The sequence below is a fragment of the Pristiophorus japonicus genome, chromosome 2 (genome assembly GCF_044704955.1).
Source record: "Pristiophorus japonicus isolate sPriJap1 chromosome 2, sPriJap1.hap1, whole genome shotgun sequence".
NCBI classification, from domain to species: Eukaryota; Metazoa; Chordata; class Chondrichthyes; family Pristiophoridae; genus Pristiophorus; species Pristiophorus japonicus.
In genome coordinates this window covers 222,155,654-222,172,281 of record NC_091978.1, presented here as the reverse complement: position 1 = coordinate 222,172,281, position 16,628 = coordinate 222,155,654, and positions in this window count along the sequence as shown.

Below are 16,628 nucleotides of genomic sequence, written 5' to 3'. Positions count from 1 at the left end.
GCTCTACCCATATAGATTCCACATCATCCAAGCTAATGTCCTTCCTAACTATTGCCTTAATCTCCTCCTTAACCAGCAATGCTACCCCACCTCCTTTTCCTTTTATTCTATCCTTCCTGAATGTTGAATACCCCTGGATGTTGAGTTCCCAGCCCTGCTCATCCTGGAGCCACGTCTCCGTAATCCCAATCACATCATATTTGTTAACATCTATTTGCACAGTTAATTCATCCACCTTATTGCGGATACTCCTTGCATTAAGACACAAAGCCTTTAGGCTTGTTTTTTTAACACCCTCTATCCTTTTAGAATTTTGCTGTACAATGGCCCTTTTTGTTCTTTGCCTTGGGTTTCTCTGCCCTCCACTTTTCCTCATCTCCTTTCTGTCTTTTGTTTTTGCCTCCTTTTTGTTTCCCTCTATCTCCCTGCATTGGTTCCCATCCCCCTGCCATATCAGTTTAACTCCTCCCCAACAGCACTAGCAAACACTCCCCCGAGGACATTGGTTCCGATTCTATTTGCTAAAGTTTTTTGAGGACGTAACGAGTAGGGTGGATGTGGTGTATTTGGATTTTCAGAAAGCATTCGATAAGGTGGCATATAAAAGGTTACTGCACAAGATAAAAATTCACGGGGTTGGGGGTAATATATTAGCAAGGATAGAGGATTGGCTAACTAACAGAAAACAGAGAGTCGGGATAAAGGGGTCATTTTCCGGTTGGCAAACAGTAACTAGTGGGATGCTGCAGGGATCAGTGCTGGGTCCTCAACTATTTGCAATCTATATTAATGACTTGGATGAAGGGACTGAGTGTAATGTAGTCAAGTTTGCTGATGATACAGAGATGGGTGGGAAAGCAAATTGTGAGCAGGACACAAAAAATCTGCAAAGGGATATAGACAGGCTAAGTGAATGAGCAAAAATTTGGCAGATGGAGTATAATGTGGAAAAATGTGAGGTTATCCACTTTGGCAGAAAAAAACAGAAGAGCAAATTATAATTTAAATGGAGAAAAAGTGCAAAGTGCTGCAGTACAGAGGGACCTGGGGGTCCTTGTGAATGAAACACAAAAGGTTAGTATGCAGGTACAGCAAGTAATCAGGAAGGCAAATGGAATGTTGGCCTTTATTGCAAGGGGGAGAGAGTATAAAAGCAGAGAAGTCCTGCTGCAACTGTACAGGGTATTGGTGAGGCCACACCTAGAGTACTGCATACAGTTTTGGTCTCTGTATTTAAGGAAGGATCATCATAGGCAGTCCCTCGAACGAGGATGACTTGCTTCCACGACAAAAAGGGATGAGCTCACAGGTATTTCAATGAAGGATGTAATATTCTGGATCCCGAACTACATCTTGAAGGATGGAAGATGCCTGTGCGTGGATTTTTTTTTAACGTGTGGTGGCTGTTGCACCGCAGCCACCACACGGGCTTGACAGAGCTCGATCTTGGTCCAGTGGCAAGGATTAACCACAATGACTGGAGACCAGCTCTGCTGCAAGGATATACTTGCATTGGAAGCTGTTCAGAGAAGGTTCACTGGGTTGATTCCAGAGATGAGGGGGTTGACATGAAGATAGGTTGAGTAGGTTGGGCCTATACTCATTAGAGTTCAGAAGAATGAGAGGTGGTCTTATCGAAATATATAAGATAATGAAGGGGCTCGACAAGGTGGATGCAGAGCGGATATTTCCACTCATAGGGGAAACTAAAACTAGGGGACATAGTCTCAGAATAAGGGACCGCCCATTTAAAACTGAAATGAGGAAGAATTTTTTCTCTCAGAGGGTTGTAAATCTATGGAATTCTCTGCCCAGGGAGCTGTGGAAGCTGGGACATTGAATATATTTCATCATCATCATAGGTGGTCCCTCGAACGAGGATGACTTGCTTCCACAAGAATTCACAGGTGTTTCAATGAAGGACCCGATGTTCCAGTCCTGAACTCCAATTGAGGGGGCGGAAGATGCCTGTGTGTGGATTTTTTTAACGTGTGGTGACCGTTGCACATCAGCCACCACACGGGCTCGACAGAATTTGGCCTTTATCCAGTGGCAAGGGTTGAACCAGGATGACTGGAGACCTGCTCTGCTGCACGGACCCAGTGCGCACACATATCACAGTGTGGGCTGGTCCGTGCTGCCCCATGGCCCTCAGCTCTTCTGGGTCCTGTACCTTCATTCACCGCACCTTTGCCCACGATGTTCCAGGGCCCGGTGCTCCAGCTCTATTTATAGCCCCGACCTGTTGTGGTGTTTTCACACAGGTCGGGGCGGCCCCCGATGTTTATTTATTTAATATATTTAAGGCGGAGATAGACAGATTTTTGAGCTATAAGTGAATAAAGGGTTAAGGGGAGCTGGCAGGGAAGTGGAGCTGAGTCAGTGATCAGATCAGCCATGATCTTATTAAATGGCGGAGCTGGCTCGAGGGGCCAGGGGGCCTACTTCTGCTCCTATTTCTTATGTTCTCGTGTTCTTATGTTCATACGAGAAAGGAAATCGTCATGAAACATCTCGCCGCCTATGGGGTTTAAATAAATATTCTGCATTTTTTTCTTTTCAGATGATGATGGAAATGAGAATTAGATGTACTAGAGGATGTTTTGGAATAAATCTTAGCTAAAGGAACTGGTACTAAAAATATATATAGCAGAGCTCAAGGTGGGTAAGTCTCTTGGCCTTGATTGCATGCACCTCAGGCTATTGAAAGAAGTCAGACAGGAGGTAGCAGAGGCTCTGGCTGAAATGTTTCAATCTTCCTTAAATATGTAAATTGTACGATTGACTGGAGAGTAGCCAATATAGCACCTTTATTCAAAGACAAGAGGGAAGAATAAACTGGGTAACTATCAATCAGTTAGTCAGTTGTGGGCAAACTCTTCATAATTTGAGATAAAATCAGTGACCATTAGAAATGGATGGGTTGGTCAAGGGCAGTGAGCACTTGTCTTGAAGAAGTGATTGACTGGATAGGTAATGGGAATTCAGTAGATATAGCGTATATGGATTTTAAGAAGACGTTCAATAAGGTGTCTCACAAGAGGGTTGTCAGAATAAGTTTGGCGTATAGTATAAGAGGATAATGTAGCAACATGGATAAAAAGTAAATAGGTGTTTGGAATGCAGAAAGGTTGGAAGTGGTATATGCAAGGGGTCAGTGTTTACTCTTGTTCTTTGTATATACAAATAATTTGGACTTGGGTATAGGGAACATAAGCCCCAATTTTAACCGTGGACGAGGGGCAAGTATGGGGCCATTGGACGAGTGTCATGCTCAGCCCGGCCCGCTGATGTAAAACCCGGGCCTCATTTAAATACACCAGGCCTGACTCCCGCCTAAACCCGGATTCAGTGATGTCAGGGTGGGGGGGGGGGAGGGGGGGCGCGGAGTGAGAGTCAGATGAGTTGATTTTAGACTCGTATGTATCCTTCAAACAAGCCCACAAAATCAAACTCCGGGCCCTGTGACTTGTTAAACAGGCCTGTATAAATTGGCAACAGCTCTTCCAGAGGTGCTATACACAACCTGTGAGGTTTTTTAGTGAGGGTTCTGTTTAGAAACCACCAAGATTCTGCATGAAGTGATTTCTGCCTGCCATGGATCCTGATTTCAAATGTTTTTAAACTAGTTTCTGTGAGAGTTCTCTCATAAAAAAGTTTGTTAAATAAATAAACTGTGAATGCAATTTCCTTCCATTAAAAATCTTTAATGGAAGTATAGCCAAACTTCTAGTGCATCTTAGGCACAACAAGTTAGTGTCATTTGTCTACTGTTTTGACAAATGGAAGAACAGGCACACAAATATATATATATATATATTTTTTAATCACAAACTGGGATAAATTGTCTTAAGGTGCAGCAGGACCAGAGACAAGTAAAATAGCTTCTTAAAGGCTTTGAGCTATTAGGATGAATGCAGTCAATGTAATTGTGCACAGTTCGAGACTTTCTTGTCATTATGCCAGTTACTTCTATTGTAACTCAGCACTTATTTGTTGAGAACTTGCACAAGCAGTGCAAAAACAGGAGAATAAGTGCACTTTAAATGCTCCCACCTTGATTGTAATTCATAGCTTTGTGTACTTCTATATTTAGCTTCACCAGTGTTCAGCAATATATTATTGACAATTCATAGTGGTGTATATTAAAGGATTTCTGGCAAGTTTCTCAAAAAGCGACTAATCTGTGCAGCCTTCCCATTTACGAAGCAGTTCTTTTATTTTAGATCATGGAAGAGTTAAATCAAAAACAAATCCTGCCTAAAATGATCTGCGACTGTCAGTTGAAAAAACAATCAGAAAAATGAATCCAAACTTATTTTTCTGCGAGAGTATCCCCAAACCCGGATAAGAAAATGGTAGAGAGGGAGGTGGAAGAGGGCGGGCGAGTGGAAGTAGGAAAAAAAGGAGTGTGAGGGAGATTGGAGGATTGGGGAGGGAGGAAAGAGGGAAGGAGGAAAGAGAGGATGGAGGGCGGACAGGGAGAAGAGAGAAGGAGGGGATGAGGAGAGGGTATGGGGTGCGGGGGAGAATGCAAGGGAGAGAGGACAGGAGGGAGGATTATACATGCAGTTCCCTGATATTTGATTCAGACCTGCTCAACAGTGATTTATTAAAGTTTGAGCAATATAACATTTCAGCCAAACAGCTGCAACAAATTTGTATATAAGCATGTATGAAGCTGACATTTAATACAACACACGACACAAATTGTGTTAAGTGTTGGACAAAATGCATGCTAGTCACAACATTTTAATATCTTTTAATATATTTTTTATATATATATATATATACACAATATATGTATAAAAGTTGATACCTGGGGGTGACCTTCGACTTCCGCATGAAATCCATGCAAAATCAGCAGAGCAGCGGTGCCGCCTGCCTAAAGCTGTCGTCGGGAGGCCCAAATCATTTTCAGGTTTGGGCCTCATTTGATTATAATCGGGAGCAGCGGGCACCAAGCAGGCGCCCTGGTGTAGCTCGCCTGTAGTTGGAAGGCAGGAAATTTGGCATCTCCCACACTGAGCAGGCCTTTGTGGGTAGGAGACAATCCTTGGGGGGGCCTTGCACGGGTTGGCAGCAAGTCAGAGTCCTGCTCCTCTTGGGCCCACAACAATGAAAATGCAAAATGTCTTCAGCCGTTTTCTGTGCAGCCTCCTTTAAGGACCGGTGCTTAGGCTGCTCATTCTGGTAGAAATGGGGGAAGAACGTGTGGTGCACACTCAGCTCATTTTTACCTAAAATTGCAATCGGGGTCCTACAACTGGTGTAAAACCCTGATGTGCATATTTAAGTAGCATCCCACCAGAAACACCTGGGCATGCTGCTTCATCATTTACAGGTCTGCCTGAGAATTACATCTGGCGGGAGTTGGGCATCAAGAGAAACAAGAGGCCAGCAGACGAAAAATTGCAAACCCCCCCCACCCTGAGTCAACAGGAAGTAAATAAAATTCATTAGAAAGCTTAGAAGTTTTCATACTGCAAACTAAAGCCCCAAGCTTCTTAGATCATAGCAAGCCTCCAAGCAAAAGCATATGTGAATACATTTTAAACGCTAAATAGGCAACTCTATAGTTAAGTTTAACGTAATTATTGTGAGGTAATTGATTTTGACTAAGAAAATCCACCCATCATCACTGAAGTCTGCTGGAATTCATGGGGTCAGGGGTAGAGGCCTTGTGGATCAAGTCTTTGGCAATGGGAGAATGCAATTTTGGCATTGTATCCCAATGAACACGCCATCAGAAGCTTGTTGGCCTTGGGAGAAGGGCGAGGAGGTTGCCAGATCCGCTCCCCTCACTCCCCAAGAATGGAGGTTCCCAGTAGCCCCCTGCACCAAGCGGCTGTTTTAAAGATGTAAGAAATAAATTCTGCCCCTCTGAATTTTGCGTGTCCTGACTCCAACCTGGAGGGATGAAGAGAGGCTCGGTCACCACAGGGCCAATCCAGAAACTTGGCCTCACAGCCTGTAGCCCCCAGTGTGCTGGCCAAATCTACGGCTCTTCCAGCAGACTCCTGCTGAGCTCATGGTAGGCATTTGTCACAACAGCCGCATCATTCCAGCACCCTTATTTCCAGTGTAAGTCATTCAGTCACTGAAAAAACAACGTGGTGGAATTTCAAAGAATTAAAAAAATATATTTTGAGTAATTTAATTGATTCAACTTTTAATATTAGTTACTGCTCATTTTTTTTTTTACAGAGAAGTTACAAAATGGAAGCGAGTTGTTGAGCCTAACCAGTCCCTGTTAGTGTTTATCCTTCACTTGAGCACTAGTCCTAATCCCATATGCCTGCTCTGGTCCCATATCTGTTTATCTCCCTTTCATTCAACTACCTATCTAATTGGTTCTTAAATGTTGACATACTCTCTGCTTAAATCACTAACACTGGTAGTGCATTCCGCAGCTCCACAACCCTCTGTGTAAAAAACTTTCTCCTGCTTTCTGTCCGAAATCTCTTACATTTCATTACTTGGGATTCGGGGATTTTTATCACATGGGATTCTGGGATTATTACCGATGTTTCAGGAATTGAATTCTGCCGCTGTGTTCATTTTTCCAAGAAATTAGTTTTGGATCATTTGGTCTCGAAATTTGTGTTCACCATGAAAGTTGTTAGTACTATGAAAATGGCTGCAATGCTAAGGAGAATGAATTCATCTGGGGGGATGGATATTGATGGCGCAGCGCTAACCTTGCGTGCAATGCCCCTCTGGTGGCGCTAGTGGAGATCTTCAACCTGAAGTTCCCGTCCTGAGGTGACGTTCGAGTTTCACACAGCCTCTGGGAGCGAGGTTGTGAAGCTCGCAAGGAATTGTCGGCAATTAAAAGTGCTATGAATTAAAGGGCAATGCAATCAGAACTAATAGAAATTAAAATGCAGTGGAAAAGGCAGATGTCAGCCTTTACTCCCTTTCAAAAAAAATTAACATTAAAAAGAAATCCCAAATGTGATTATTCAGCACCTAAAGCTGAATTCCCATCCAAATCTCAAAAATGGGAAAACTGCTTCAGCAGGCTAGGGAAGGGGCACCCAGGGTCCCACAGGCAGCACTCCAGCTTTGTGCCGGGGGTCAACACTGCAAGAGAGGTCCTCTACCCGCAGGGGCCAGGAGGCCCTCCAGAAAGAAGTATGTGGGACGACATCACTGAGGCCGTCACTCCCAGCAGTGTTGCCCTCACCACCTGGCTCCAGTGCCCAAAGAAACTTCATGATCTCAGACCACTGGTCAAGGTCAGTGAATGCATCTTCAAAAGCCATTTCCTACCAATTGTACCACTAGCCTCACACACTGCTCAATGCACGACCCCCACCCCCAATCACTCACCTACCAACAATCTGCACCAATCACGAGGCAAACCTCCCATTCCTAACTTCACCTCACCTCTTGGAGGAAATGGTGCTGGCGATTCTTGGCAGGGGCATGGCTAAGCTATTGGCCAGCGGTGGGGCTGAAAGGATAAAAGATGCTGCAATCTTCATACATTATCCTCCTTCTCGTATGCACCTCTTACTTTCCTGCCCTCCCGTCACCACAACTCTACCCTTGTTCCTTCCTCATTTCACACACAAAGGAGGAGGAGGAGGAGGAGGACATGGATGAAGACACGCCCAGGCACCAGTTCCTCAAGGTCGACCAGCAAGGCCATTTGCAGTATCTCCCACTGAAAGTCAGCAGCCTTCCACCAGCCATGCTGCAGCCACTGGGGTAGCTCTTTGTGACCTCACTAGGATAGACAAAGGCAAACACAAGACTGTCACTAAGGGAATGCAGAAGTTTGATGAGTTGATGTCTTGATGTCATATTGGATGGATAGATGTTGGATTGGAAAGTTTGCTTTGTGATGGCTTTTATTTCAGCATTGTGGCCAAGAGGATGCTGCAATGGTCAGAGGGATGGTAGGTGTGGGACAAATGTGGAAAGGGGAATTGGGGTTGTGGTTACTGGTATCACAAAATCAAAAAAGCCCTGTCCAAAAACTTAAATCCAAACTTACCGGAAAGATGTGTGTGTGTCTTTAAGATGTGCTGACGTCGCCACTATCAGCCTGCTTGAACCTGGTGTGCTTAGGACCCAGCGGGTGGAAGTTGGCCAATTGACGTCACCACGCTGTCATTTTTTTTCCCAGGGTACTGCCAGTTACCGGCAGCGTAAAGGGAAGGAGGAAAATGGCAACCGCCACCAGACCTGCCACCAGCTGGTGAAAGAGCAGCTTTTGTCACCATTTCATGGCGCTACGGATGTTAGATGAATTTCTAGCCCTTGAGTTTTTTATATACCTTCTTAACAGGTCATCATTGTATGTCTACCTATCCATTTTTTATATGCTTAATTGATATGGTGCCCATCCCTTCTATTTTGATTTGTTACTGTCTTTTGAATGTGAAATTTGAGACAATCACATGTATTTGTGATGCAGAATTTGCGCATAGAAAAATGCGATGGATAGAATACTGCTGCATCCAAAACCTGATTTATAGGTAGGTAGATAGCTCATTGGATGGATGCCTTGACAAATTCATGTGGCCATCTTATTTCAAGACCTTTTTTTAAAAAAAGACTTTACAAATCACAATACGTCATGATACAAATACGGTCATCAGCATTCACAGGTGCATAAAGAATGGGTTAATTTTTTTGCAGGTGGTTGCAGATGTGTGTGCGGGTAAACAAGATTACAGCATGGTATGCAGAGTTTGTCTTTGGTCAATAGAAGCTATCATAGAGGAAACCGAAGGGCCATGCATTCAGGTATTGATGTGCATATGAAAGTGATTAACTACTTTATTACAATCATTGCAGCTTTAATGCATGGATATTATTGTATCACCAATAGTGTCTACCCTGACACAACTGGAAACCTAATGCAATAACAAAGAAAACTGTTCTTAAAACATCTGCTGTCGCTCGAATTTACCAGAAAAACTCTGCGGATTTTACCTTTTTCCTATATTTTTGTGCCTGTCCTACAAGCACATGTGTGAGTATGACAAGTTAAAAGTGTAAATACAGTAAACTGTTTTATTTATGTGGTTTCATTCATTTGTGCATATACTTGAAATTCTTTAAAATCAGAGGTTATACATTTCATTAAAGCTTTAGGCCCCTAAGGACATTTTATATAAATACAATTTATTTATTTTCTATTCTGGAGCACGTGGATTTGGTTGACCACTGTGCTGGATCCATTCCTTCTCATAATGTGCCCGTGACTCAACCATTCTGAAACTCCTTATTTTCTATCTCCCAAATGGAGCAGAGTTCATACGATGTTACGATGGCAGAATTTAACCACTCTCCCCCCATCAAGTTATCTCAGGATTCCTTGCTTGTATTTATATTTGCATTTGGAATTGTAAATCCATAACGAGCTGGCTAATCACAAATTTGCCTCTACAGAACAGGGTGTTTCACAAATGGCTTGGCTTTTGGTATTTGGATTTTCAGAAGGCTTTTGAAAGTCTCACGTAAGAGGTTAGTGTGTAAAAGGAAAGCATATAGAATTGGGGGTAATGTACTGGCATGGACTGAAAATGGGTTAACTGACAGGAAACAGAATAGGAATAAACGGGTCTTTTTTGGGGTGGCGGGCAGTGACTATTGGGGTACCACAGGGATCGGTGTTTGGGCCCCAGCTATTCACAATATATATAAATGATTTGGATGAGGGAACCAAATGTAATATTTCCAAGTTTGCTGACGACACAAAACTAGGTGGGATTGTGAGTTGTGAGGAGGATGCAAAGTTGCTGCAAGGCAATTAGGTTGAGTGAGTGGGAAAACACATGACAGATGCAGTATAATGTGGATAAATGTGAAGTTATCCACTTTGGTAGGAAAAATATAAAGACAAAGTATTATTTAAATGATGATAGCTTGCGAAATGTTGATGTACAAAGGGACCTGGGTGTTCTTGTACACCAGTCATTGAAAGCAAACATGCAGGTGCCGCAAGCAGTTAGGAAGGCAAATGGTATGTTGGCCTTCACTGCAAGAGGATTTGAGTACAGGAGCAAGGATGTCTTACTACAGTTATACAGGGCCTTGGTGAGACCACACCTGGAGTATTGTGTGCAGTTTTGGTCTCCTTACCTAAGAAAGGATATACTTACCATAGAGGGAGTGCAGCGAAGGTTCACCAGACTGATTCCTGAGATGGCAGGTCTGTCGTATGAGGAGAGATTGGGTCGACTAGGCCTGTATTCACTAGAGTTTAGAAGAATGAGAGCAGATCTCATTGAAACGTATAAAATTCTGACGGGGTTGGTGGGGAGGATGTTTCCCCTGGCTGGGAAGTCTAGAACAAGGGATCACAGTCTCAGGATACGGTGTAGAAATTTAGGACCGAGATGAGTAGACATTTTTTCACTCAGAGGGTGGTGAACCTGTGGAATTCTCTACCACAGAAGGCTTGTGGAGGCCAAGTCACTGAATATATTTAAGAAAGAGATAGATAGATTTCTAGACATAAAATGCATCAAGGGGTATGGGGGAAAAATGGGAATATGGTGTTGAGATAAAGGATCAGCCATGATCATATTGAATGGCGGTGCAGACTTGAAGGGCCAAATGGCCTACTACTGCTCCTATTTTTCTATGTTTCTATGTTTATAAACCCTTTAACATGGCAGCAGTAGCTATTTTAGTTAAAAAAAAACTACAATTCTTTTTTGAAGGAAGAGATCTATTGCCAATCGTGGTGACATACAGGAACAGAATACAATGTGAAAAAGTAACGAACTGGCTGTGTCAGCCAGAGACTCCCAAGTACCAATGTGATTGACAATGTGACTGAGTTTGCAGTGAAGCTCTTAATTTAAAATATCCAGCAGAAGAATCATTGAGATTTATTTAGAGGACAATTATGCTCTGTAAATACAGTAACTTCCAATCATTCTAAAATTAAGGAGTCCAGTAACTTGGCATGGAATTAAGTGCATGAAGTAGGATAGAACTTCTGCTCAACAAATGACTTAAATGACACAAGCTGAGCCAGTGGCTTTGTACATGGCTGATTGATTGGGAGCTTTTCTTGTTGTCGTACTTGACCATAAAATACACAACTTTGATACAAACTCCAAAAATGTCATCACAAGTTATTTCTGACTGCTTCGGTCCTCTTTAATCTTTCAGCAGTTGCTTGGCTAGATGGCATACTTTCAAAATTACAGTTTAGAACCCATTCCTTTTTGCGCATAATTAAAAATCCATTTTCCCTGAATTTTGTATTCTCATGAACTGCTGAGGAAGATGTCTATCAACTGCAGAATTATTTAATCCTGATATTTAAAGCCCATTTTCAACCAGGTGAAAGCATTATGAAAACTCAGAAATTATTTACTTTGAACTTAATGCCACAGCAAAGCAGCCAATGTTTGGCACAGTGATTACTGGTGATCTGTTAGTTCTTCAAAGTGCTGAAATGGAACTAGTCTTTCCTTCCTCACAGCTATGCCTATTAAAGGCAATTTGTTCTTCTGTACGGCGAACAAATGCTTTCTTTCTCAGCGTCTAATTTAAACACTGACTGGCAGCTTTGTTCCAACACCCACAAGAACACTTATGGGCAAATTGCACTTGAACAGTTCATTTGTTTTATCAATGCAATTCAAACAACGAACTCGCCTGTAAAACATCTGCTTGCATATATTGCACGACAAAGACTGCGTAAAGTCAGATAAACAAGTTTCAGTTACTGAGCAATCTTTTAAGTTGGTAAATTTGATACTTCGCTGGTATACTAAGGACATGGTATCTTTCAACCCTGAATAACTACACTATATAGAATTATCAATGTACATGGTGTGCCCAAGCTAGCTGGATGCACAAGGAACAAAAAATCTGAAAGATTGCCTAAGGATATTGTGAAGGTCCATAATCCTGAGGAGGAGTGTTTCTGTTGGCAGAAGCTCAGTTCTAATGTGCTGGGAGTGAGACAGCTGATAGTGAAATCCATTAATATTTAATGGAGGTGAAACAGATGAGAACATGGTACTCTTTCCTATCAGTCTTTAATAGCAGTTTATTTTTATCATTAGTACTGAATAAAATCCTGAGAAACTGGTGTGTGATAAAGAGCAACTGACTAAGCTTGGTGGCTGGGCAGAATGACCTTTTCTCATTCTTGTGCTTTTGGAAGAGATCACAACAGATAGGATAGGTTCAGCATGAGCCAGGCTGGCTATCCTGAATGGAAAGTTCATTTTTAAAAATGTTATTCCACTACAATTCGCAGTTCTATGAAGCAGTGAATCTCACTGAATAAATCAATATTTTCTATCTCCCTGATCCATTAATTTTCCTTGTGATGAGTCCAAGTACTTTCCCTGATGGCTTCTGATGAGACCTGTGTGTCCAGTGGATCTATAAATGTTACATAGTGTCAAGAAGTCAAATATTATCAACTAGAAACAAAGGAAAGTTGTGATTTAAGTGACACATAAAGCTAAATATGGCAGAAGTTGATATTTTACAATTTTCCATCAAGCAAAATTGAATATTTCCAATGGCTGAGCTGGAAAAAGCATTGGGAACATTATTGTATTATGTCAGAACAGGCAGATAGAATATATTAGACAAATAATCACACTGACTGACTGCATGGGTGATGAAACAAAGAATATTCTGGCTGACAGAAGACAAAAGTAAAAAAGCTTTACGTGGTGATGGAAAAGTTCAGTGGTATTTTCACCATCAAGAAAAACGTGATCGATGAAAGAGCTAAACATTATAAAAAGAAAGCAATGCAGAGAGCTGCCACAAACATTCATAACTGATCTGCATAGATTAGCAGAATGTTAATAGTAAAATGAACTTTAAACTTAGTATAAGTGCACAAGTCCAGCAGCATAACATGGCAGCAGTACAACAAAATGTAGCTCAAGGATAAGCCACAAAGCCATGGTCTATTAAACTCGCCAAATAAAAAGATTATCAAAAGAAATGGCTGTCACCCACTGGGAAAAAGCATATACTGGAATTTCCAAGTGATGAACTGCGACACTAAAGCAATTCTTGGTAAGAAAGGCTTGGTAATAAGAAAGGCAAAGAGATGCCAAGTTGACAAAGTTGATCTATAAATATAGTCTAGGGCTGAAATTTTCTGAGACCTTCAGTTTCAATGGATGTAAAATTACGGGCAATGAAGCCACACGATTTTTGGGTAAGTTCCCTAAATCACGCAATGGTTTTGGCTACAGGTCAGGTGACTAAAATTAAGCTAAATCCAGATGTATCATCCATATTCCAAGTACCTAGGACAACCCCCCTAGCATTATGCACTGAAGAACTGGTGAAAATGGGCATAATTAAAAAGGTAATAGACCAAATAACAGCTCTATGATAGTTATTGATTTAAAAAAAACCTCCAACCAGTGTAGCATGTGCAGAAATCCCAAGGACTTAAACAAACCATCATGTGGGGTCACTTCACATGCCAACAAATGAAGACATTACACATAGATTTGCTAACGTGTTCTCTCCTTACTGCAAAGTCAGGGTACTGGCAAGTAGCTTTTGGAAGAAGTTAACTTCATTTAATACTCCACTTGGAGATCCACAAGTTTACTATTTGGAATGTCATCAGTCCAGTAGTCCAATAAAGTTACAGAGGTCTTTGACAAACCTGAGGGGTCGAAGGGAAAGTCAATAATATTTTGGTGTTAAGAGCTATACAAGATGCACACACAAAGCACTACCTGAGGCTCCAAAGGAACAAAGTACAAGTCACAGTTCAAAAGGAATGCATTTTGGACCCCATCATTATTGCCAACGGTCTTAAATTTGATGCTAAAATGTTTGAAGTTGTTTGAAATGGAAAGCCCACAAAGGGAATAACAGAACTTGAGATGATCATTGGTATATTCAACCTTCATGTGAAAGGATATATTTTTCATATTGGATGCCAAATTTGCTAAAAGCTTTCAGCAAATCAAAGCAACGAATCCTAACATCTCCAGCACCGTTGCTACAGTATTTTTATGCGAGAAAAGAGGAGCAATGACGGATAATGACAATTGAGTTGAAGATAAGTGAACACATCCTGGAATGAGTTAAATACTGTGACCCTACAAGATAGCAAACCTGTGGCTTATACCTGACTGAAGCACAAAAGAATTATGGAGATTTGTGTAATGAGAACGCAAAGTTCCATCAATATATGCAGATGTAGGGTCCAGTGCAAACTGACCACAAACCACTTGAGAGCATCATGAAACAAACGGTATCTATAGTGCCACCACTGCTACAAAATCAAACCTGGGTATTCTTCCACAAGCCAAGGAAAGAAATACCAATTACATGCACTCTTGCATGAAGCTATCAACCAAACTATGAAGCAAAAGATAAAGCTGTGAAGAGCACATATGCTGCAAAAATAGCATACTCAGACAATAAAATAGCAAAAATAAAATCTCTACACTCTAAGATCTGGTTGTCATAATAAAGTCAGGTTAGCCAAAAGCCATGACAGATGGACCCATTCAGTATACAGGTGCAGCACCTAAAATCCGGAATCCTTGGGACCGAGGTCATTCTGGATTTCGGACTTTTCTGGACTTTCAATTTGTTTCTGACGTAACGAATCCGGAAACACCTGACCCCAGGTTCGGGTATTTCCGGATTTCGGAATGTCAGAAAGTGGGGGCGGGTGATTCCCATCGAGGAGCTGTTCAGGCTGTCCGGCCCCGCTGTGGAAATTGTTGGGTGGGGCCCCGCCAAGGAGGTTGTCGGGCAGGGCCCCCGCCAAGGAGGATTCGGGTGGGCCGGCCCTGCCAAGGAGGTGTGGCGAGTGACAGCAAGGCGGGGCTCCGAGGTCGGCAGGGTCATCGGGTTCGGATTCCGGAACATTTTACGGATTCCGGACGATCCTGCCACCGATCGTCCAGGAGTCTGGATTCCGGAACATTCAGGATTCCATAACTCCGGATTCTCGGCGCTGCACCTGTACTAGCATTTCTGTAATGAACCGACTGTGGAAAATGATATTGTGCTCAAAGGCGAAAGCATCATCAGATCAAAGAGCATGAAACTGGAAAATATATCCAGGACATCTCAGCATTTGTACTATGCAAAAGAAAGGATAGTTTATTAACTAGGCATGACATTCAGGAGATTATACAGTTATGAACAGAAAAAACAGAAATGATAAACAAAGAATCACTGACGTTGAGCAAGGAGCAAAGTATCAGAAATCTTTGAAGGAAGGCAACACAGTAAAAGTCCAGAGAAATGAAAATCTGTCATCATTACTGGAAAGGCAGGCACACCAAGATCTTAGTACATTTGAAATTATAAATTAGAAGTAGATTCCTACTGTAGGAACTGGAATAAGACTGCCCAAACTCATTCCACATAGTACCCTTGCAGAAATGGGGGGATGACTCCTCAGGGGAGGACAGCAGCAGCTAAGTTCATGGCACCGTGGCTGGCTCTGCTGCACAGGAGGGCAGGAAAAAAAGTGGGAGCGCGATAGTGATAGGGGATTCAATGGTGAGGGGAATAGATAGGCATTTCTGCGGCCGCAACCGAGACTCCAGGATGGTATGTTGCCTCCCTGATGCAAGGGTCAAGGATGTCTCGGAGCGTGTGCAGGACATTCTGAAATGGGAGGGAGAACAGCCAGTTGTCGTGGTGCACATTGGTACCAACGACATAGGTAAAAAAAGGAATGAGGTCCTACGAAACGAATTTAAGGAACTAGGAGCTAAATTAAAAAGTAGGACCTCAAAAGTAGTAATCTCGGGATTGCTGCCAGTGCCACGTGCTAGTCAGAATAGGAATCACAGGATAGCGCAGATGAATACGTGGCTTGAGCAGTGGTGCAGCAGGGAGGGATTCAAATTCCTGGGGCATTGGAACCGGTTCTGGGGGAGGTGGGACCAGTACAAACCGGACGGTCTGCACCTGGGCAGGACCGGAACCAATGTCCTAGGGGGAGTGTTTGCTAGTGCTGTTGGGGAGGAGTTAAACTAATATGGCAGGGGGATGGGAACCAATGCAGGGAGACAGAGGGAGACAAAAAGGAGGTAAAAGCAAAAGACAGAAAGGAGATGAAGAAAAGTGGAGGGCAGAGAAACCCAAGGCAAAGAACAAAAAGGGCCACTGTACAGCAAAATTCTAAAAGGACAAAGGGTGTTAAAAAAAGAAGCCTGAAGGCTTTGTGTCTCAATGCAAGGAGTATCCGCAATAAGGTGGATGAATTAACTGTGCAAATAGATGTTAACAAATATGATGTAATTGGGATTACGGAGACGTGGTTCCAGGATGATCAGGGCTGGGAACTCAACATCCAGGGATATTCAACATTCAGGAAGGATAGAATAAAAGGAAAAGGAGGTGGGGTAGCATTGCTGGTTAAAGAGGAAATTAATGCAATAGTTAGGAAAGACATTAGCTTGGATGATGTGGAATCTATATGGGTAGAGCTGCAGAACACCAAAGGGCAAAAAACATTAGTGGGAGTTGTGTACAGACCTCCAAACAGTAGTAGTGATGTTGGGGAGGGCATCAAACAGGAAATTAGGGGTGCATGCAATAAAGGTGCAGCAGTTATAATGGGTGACTTTAATATGCACATAGATTGGGCTAGCCAAACTGAAAGCAATACGGTGGAGGAGGAT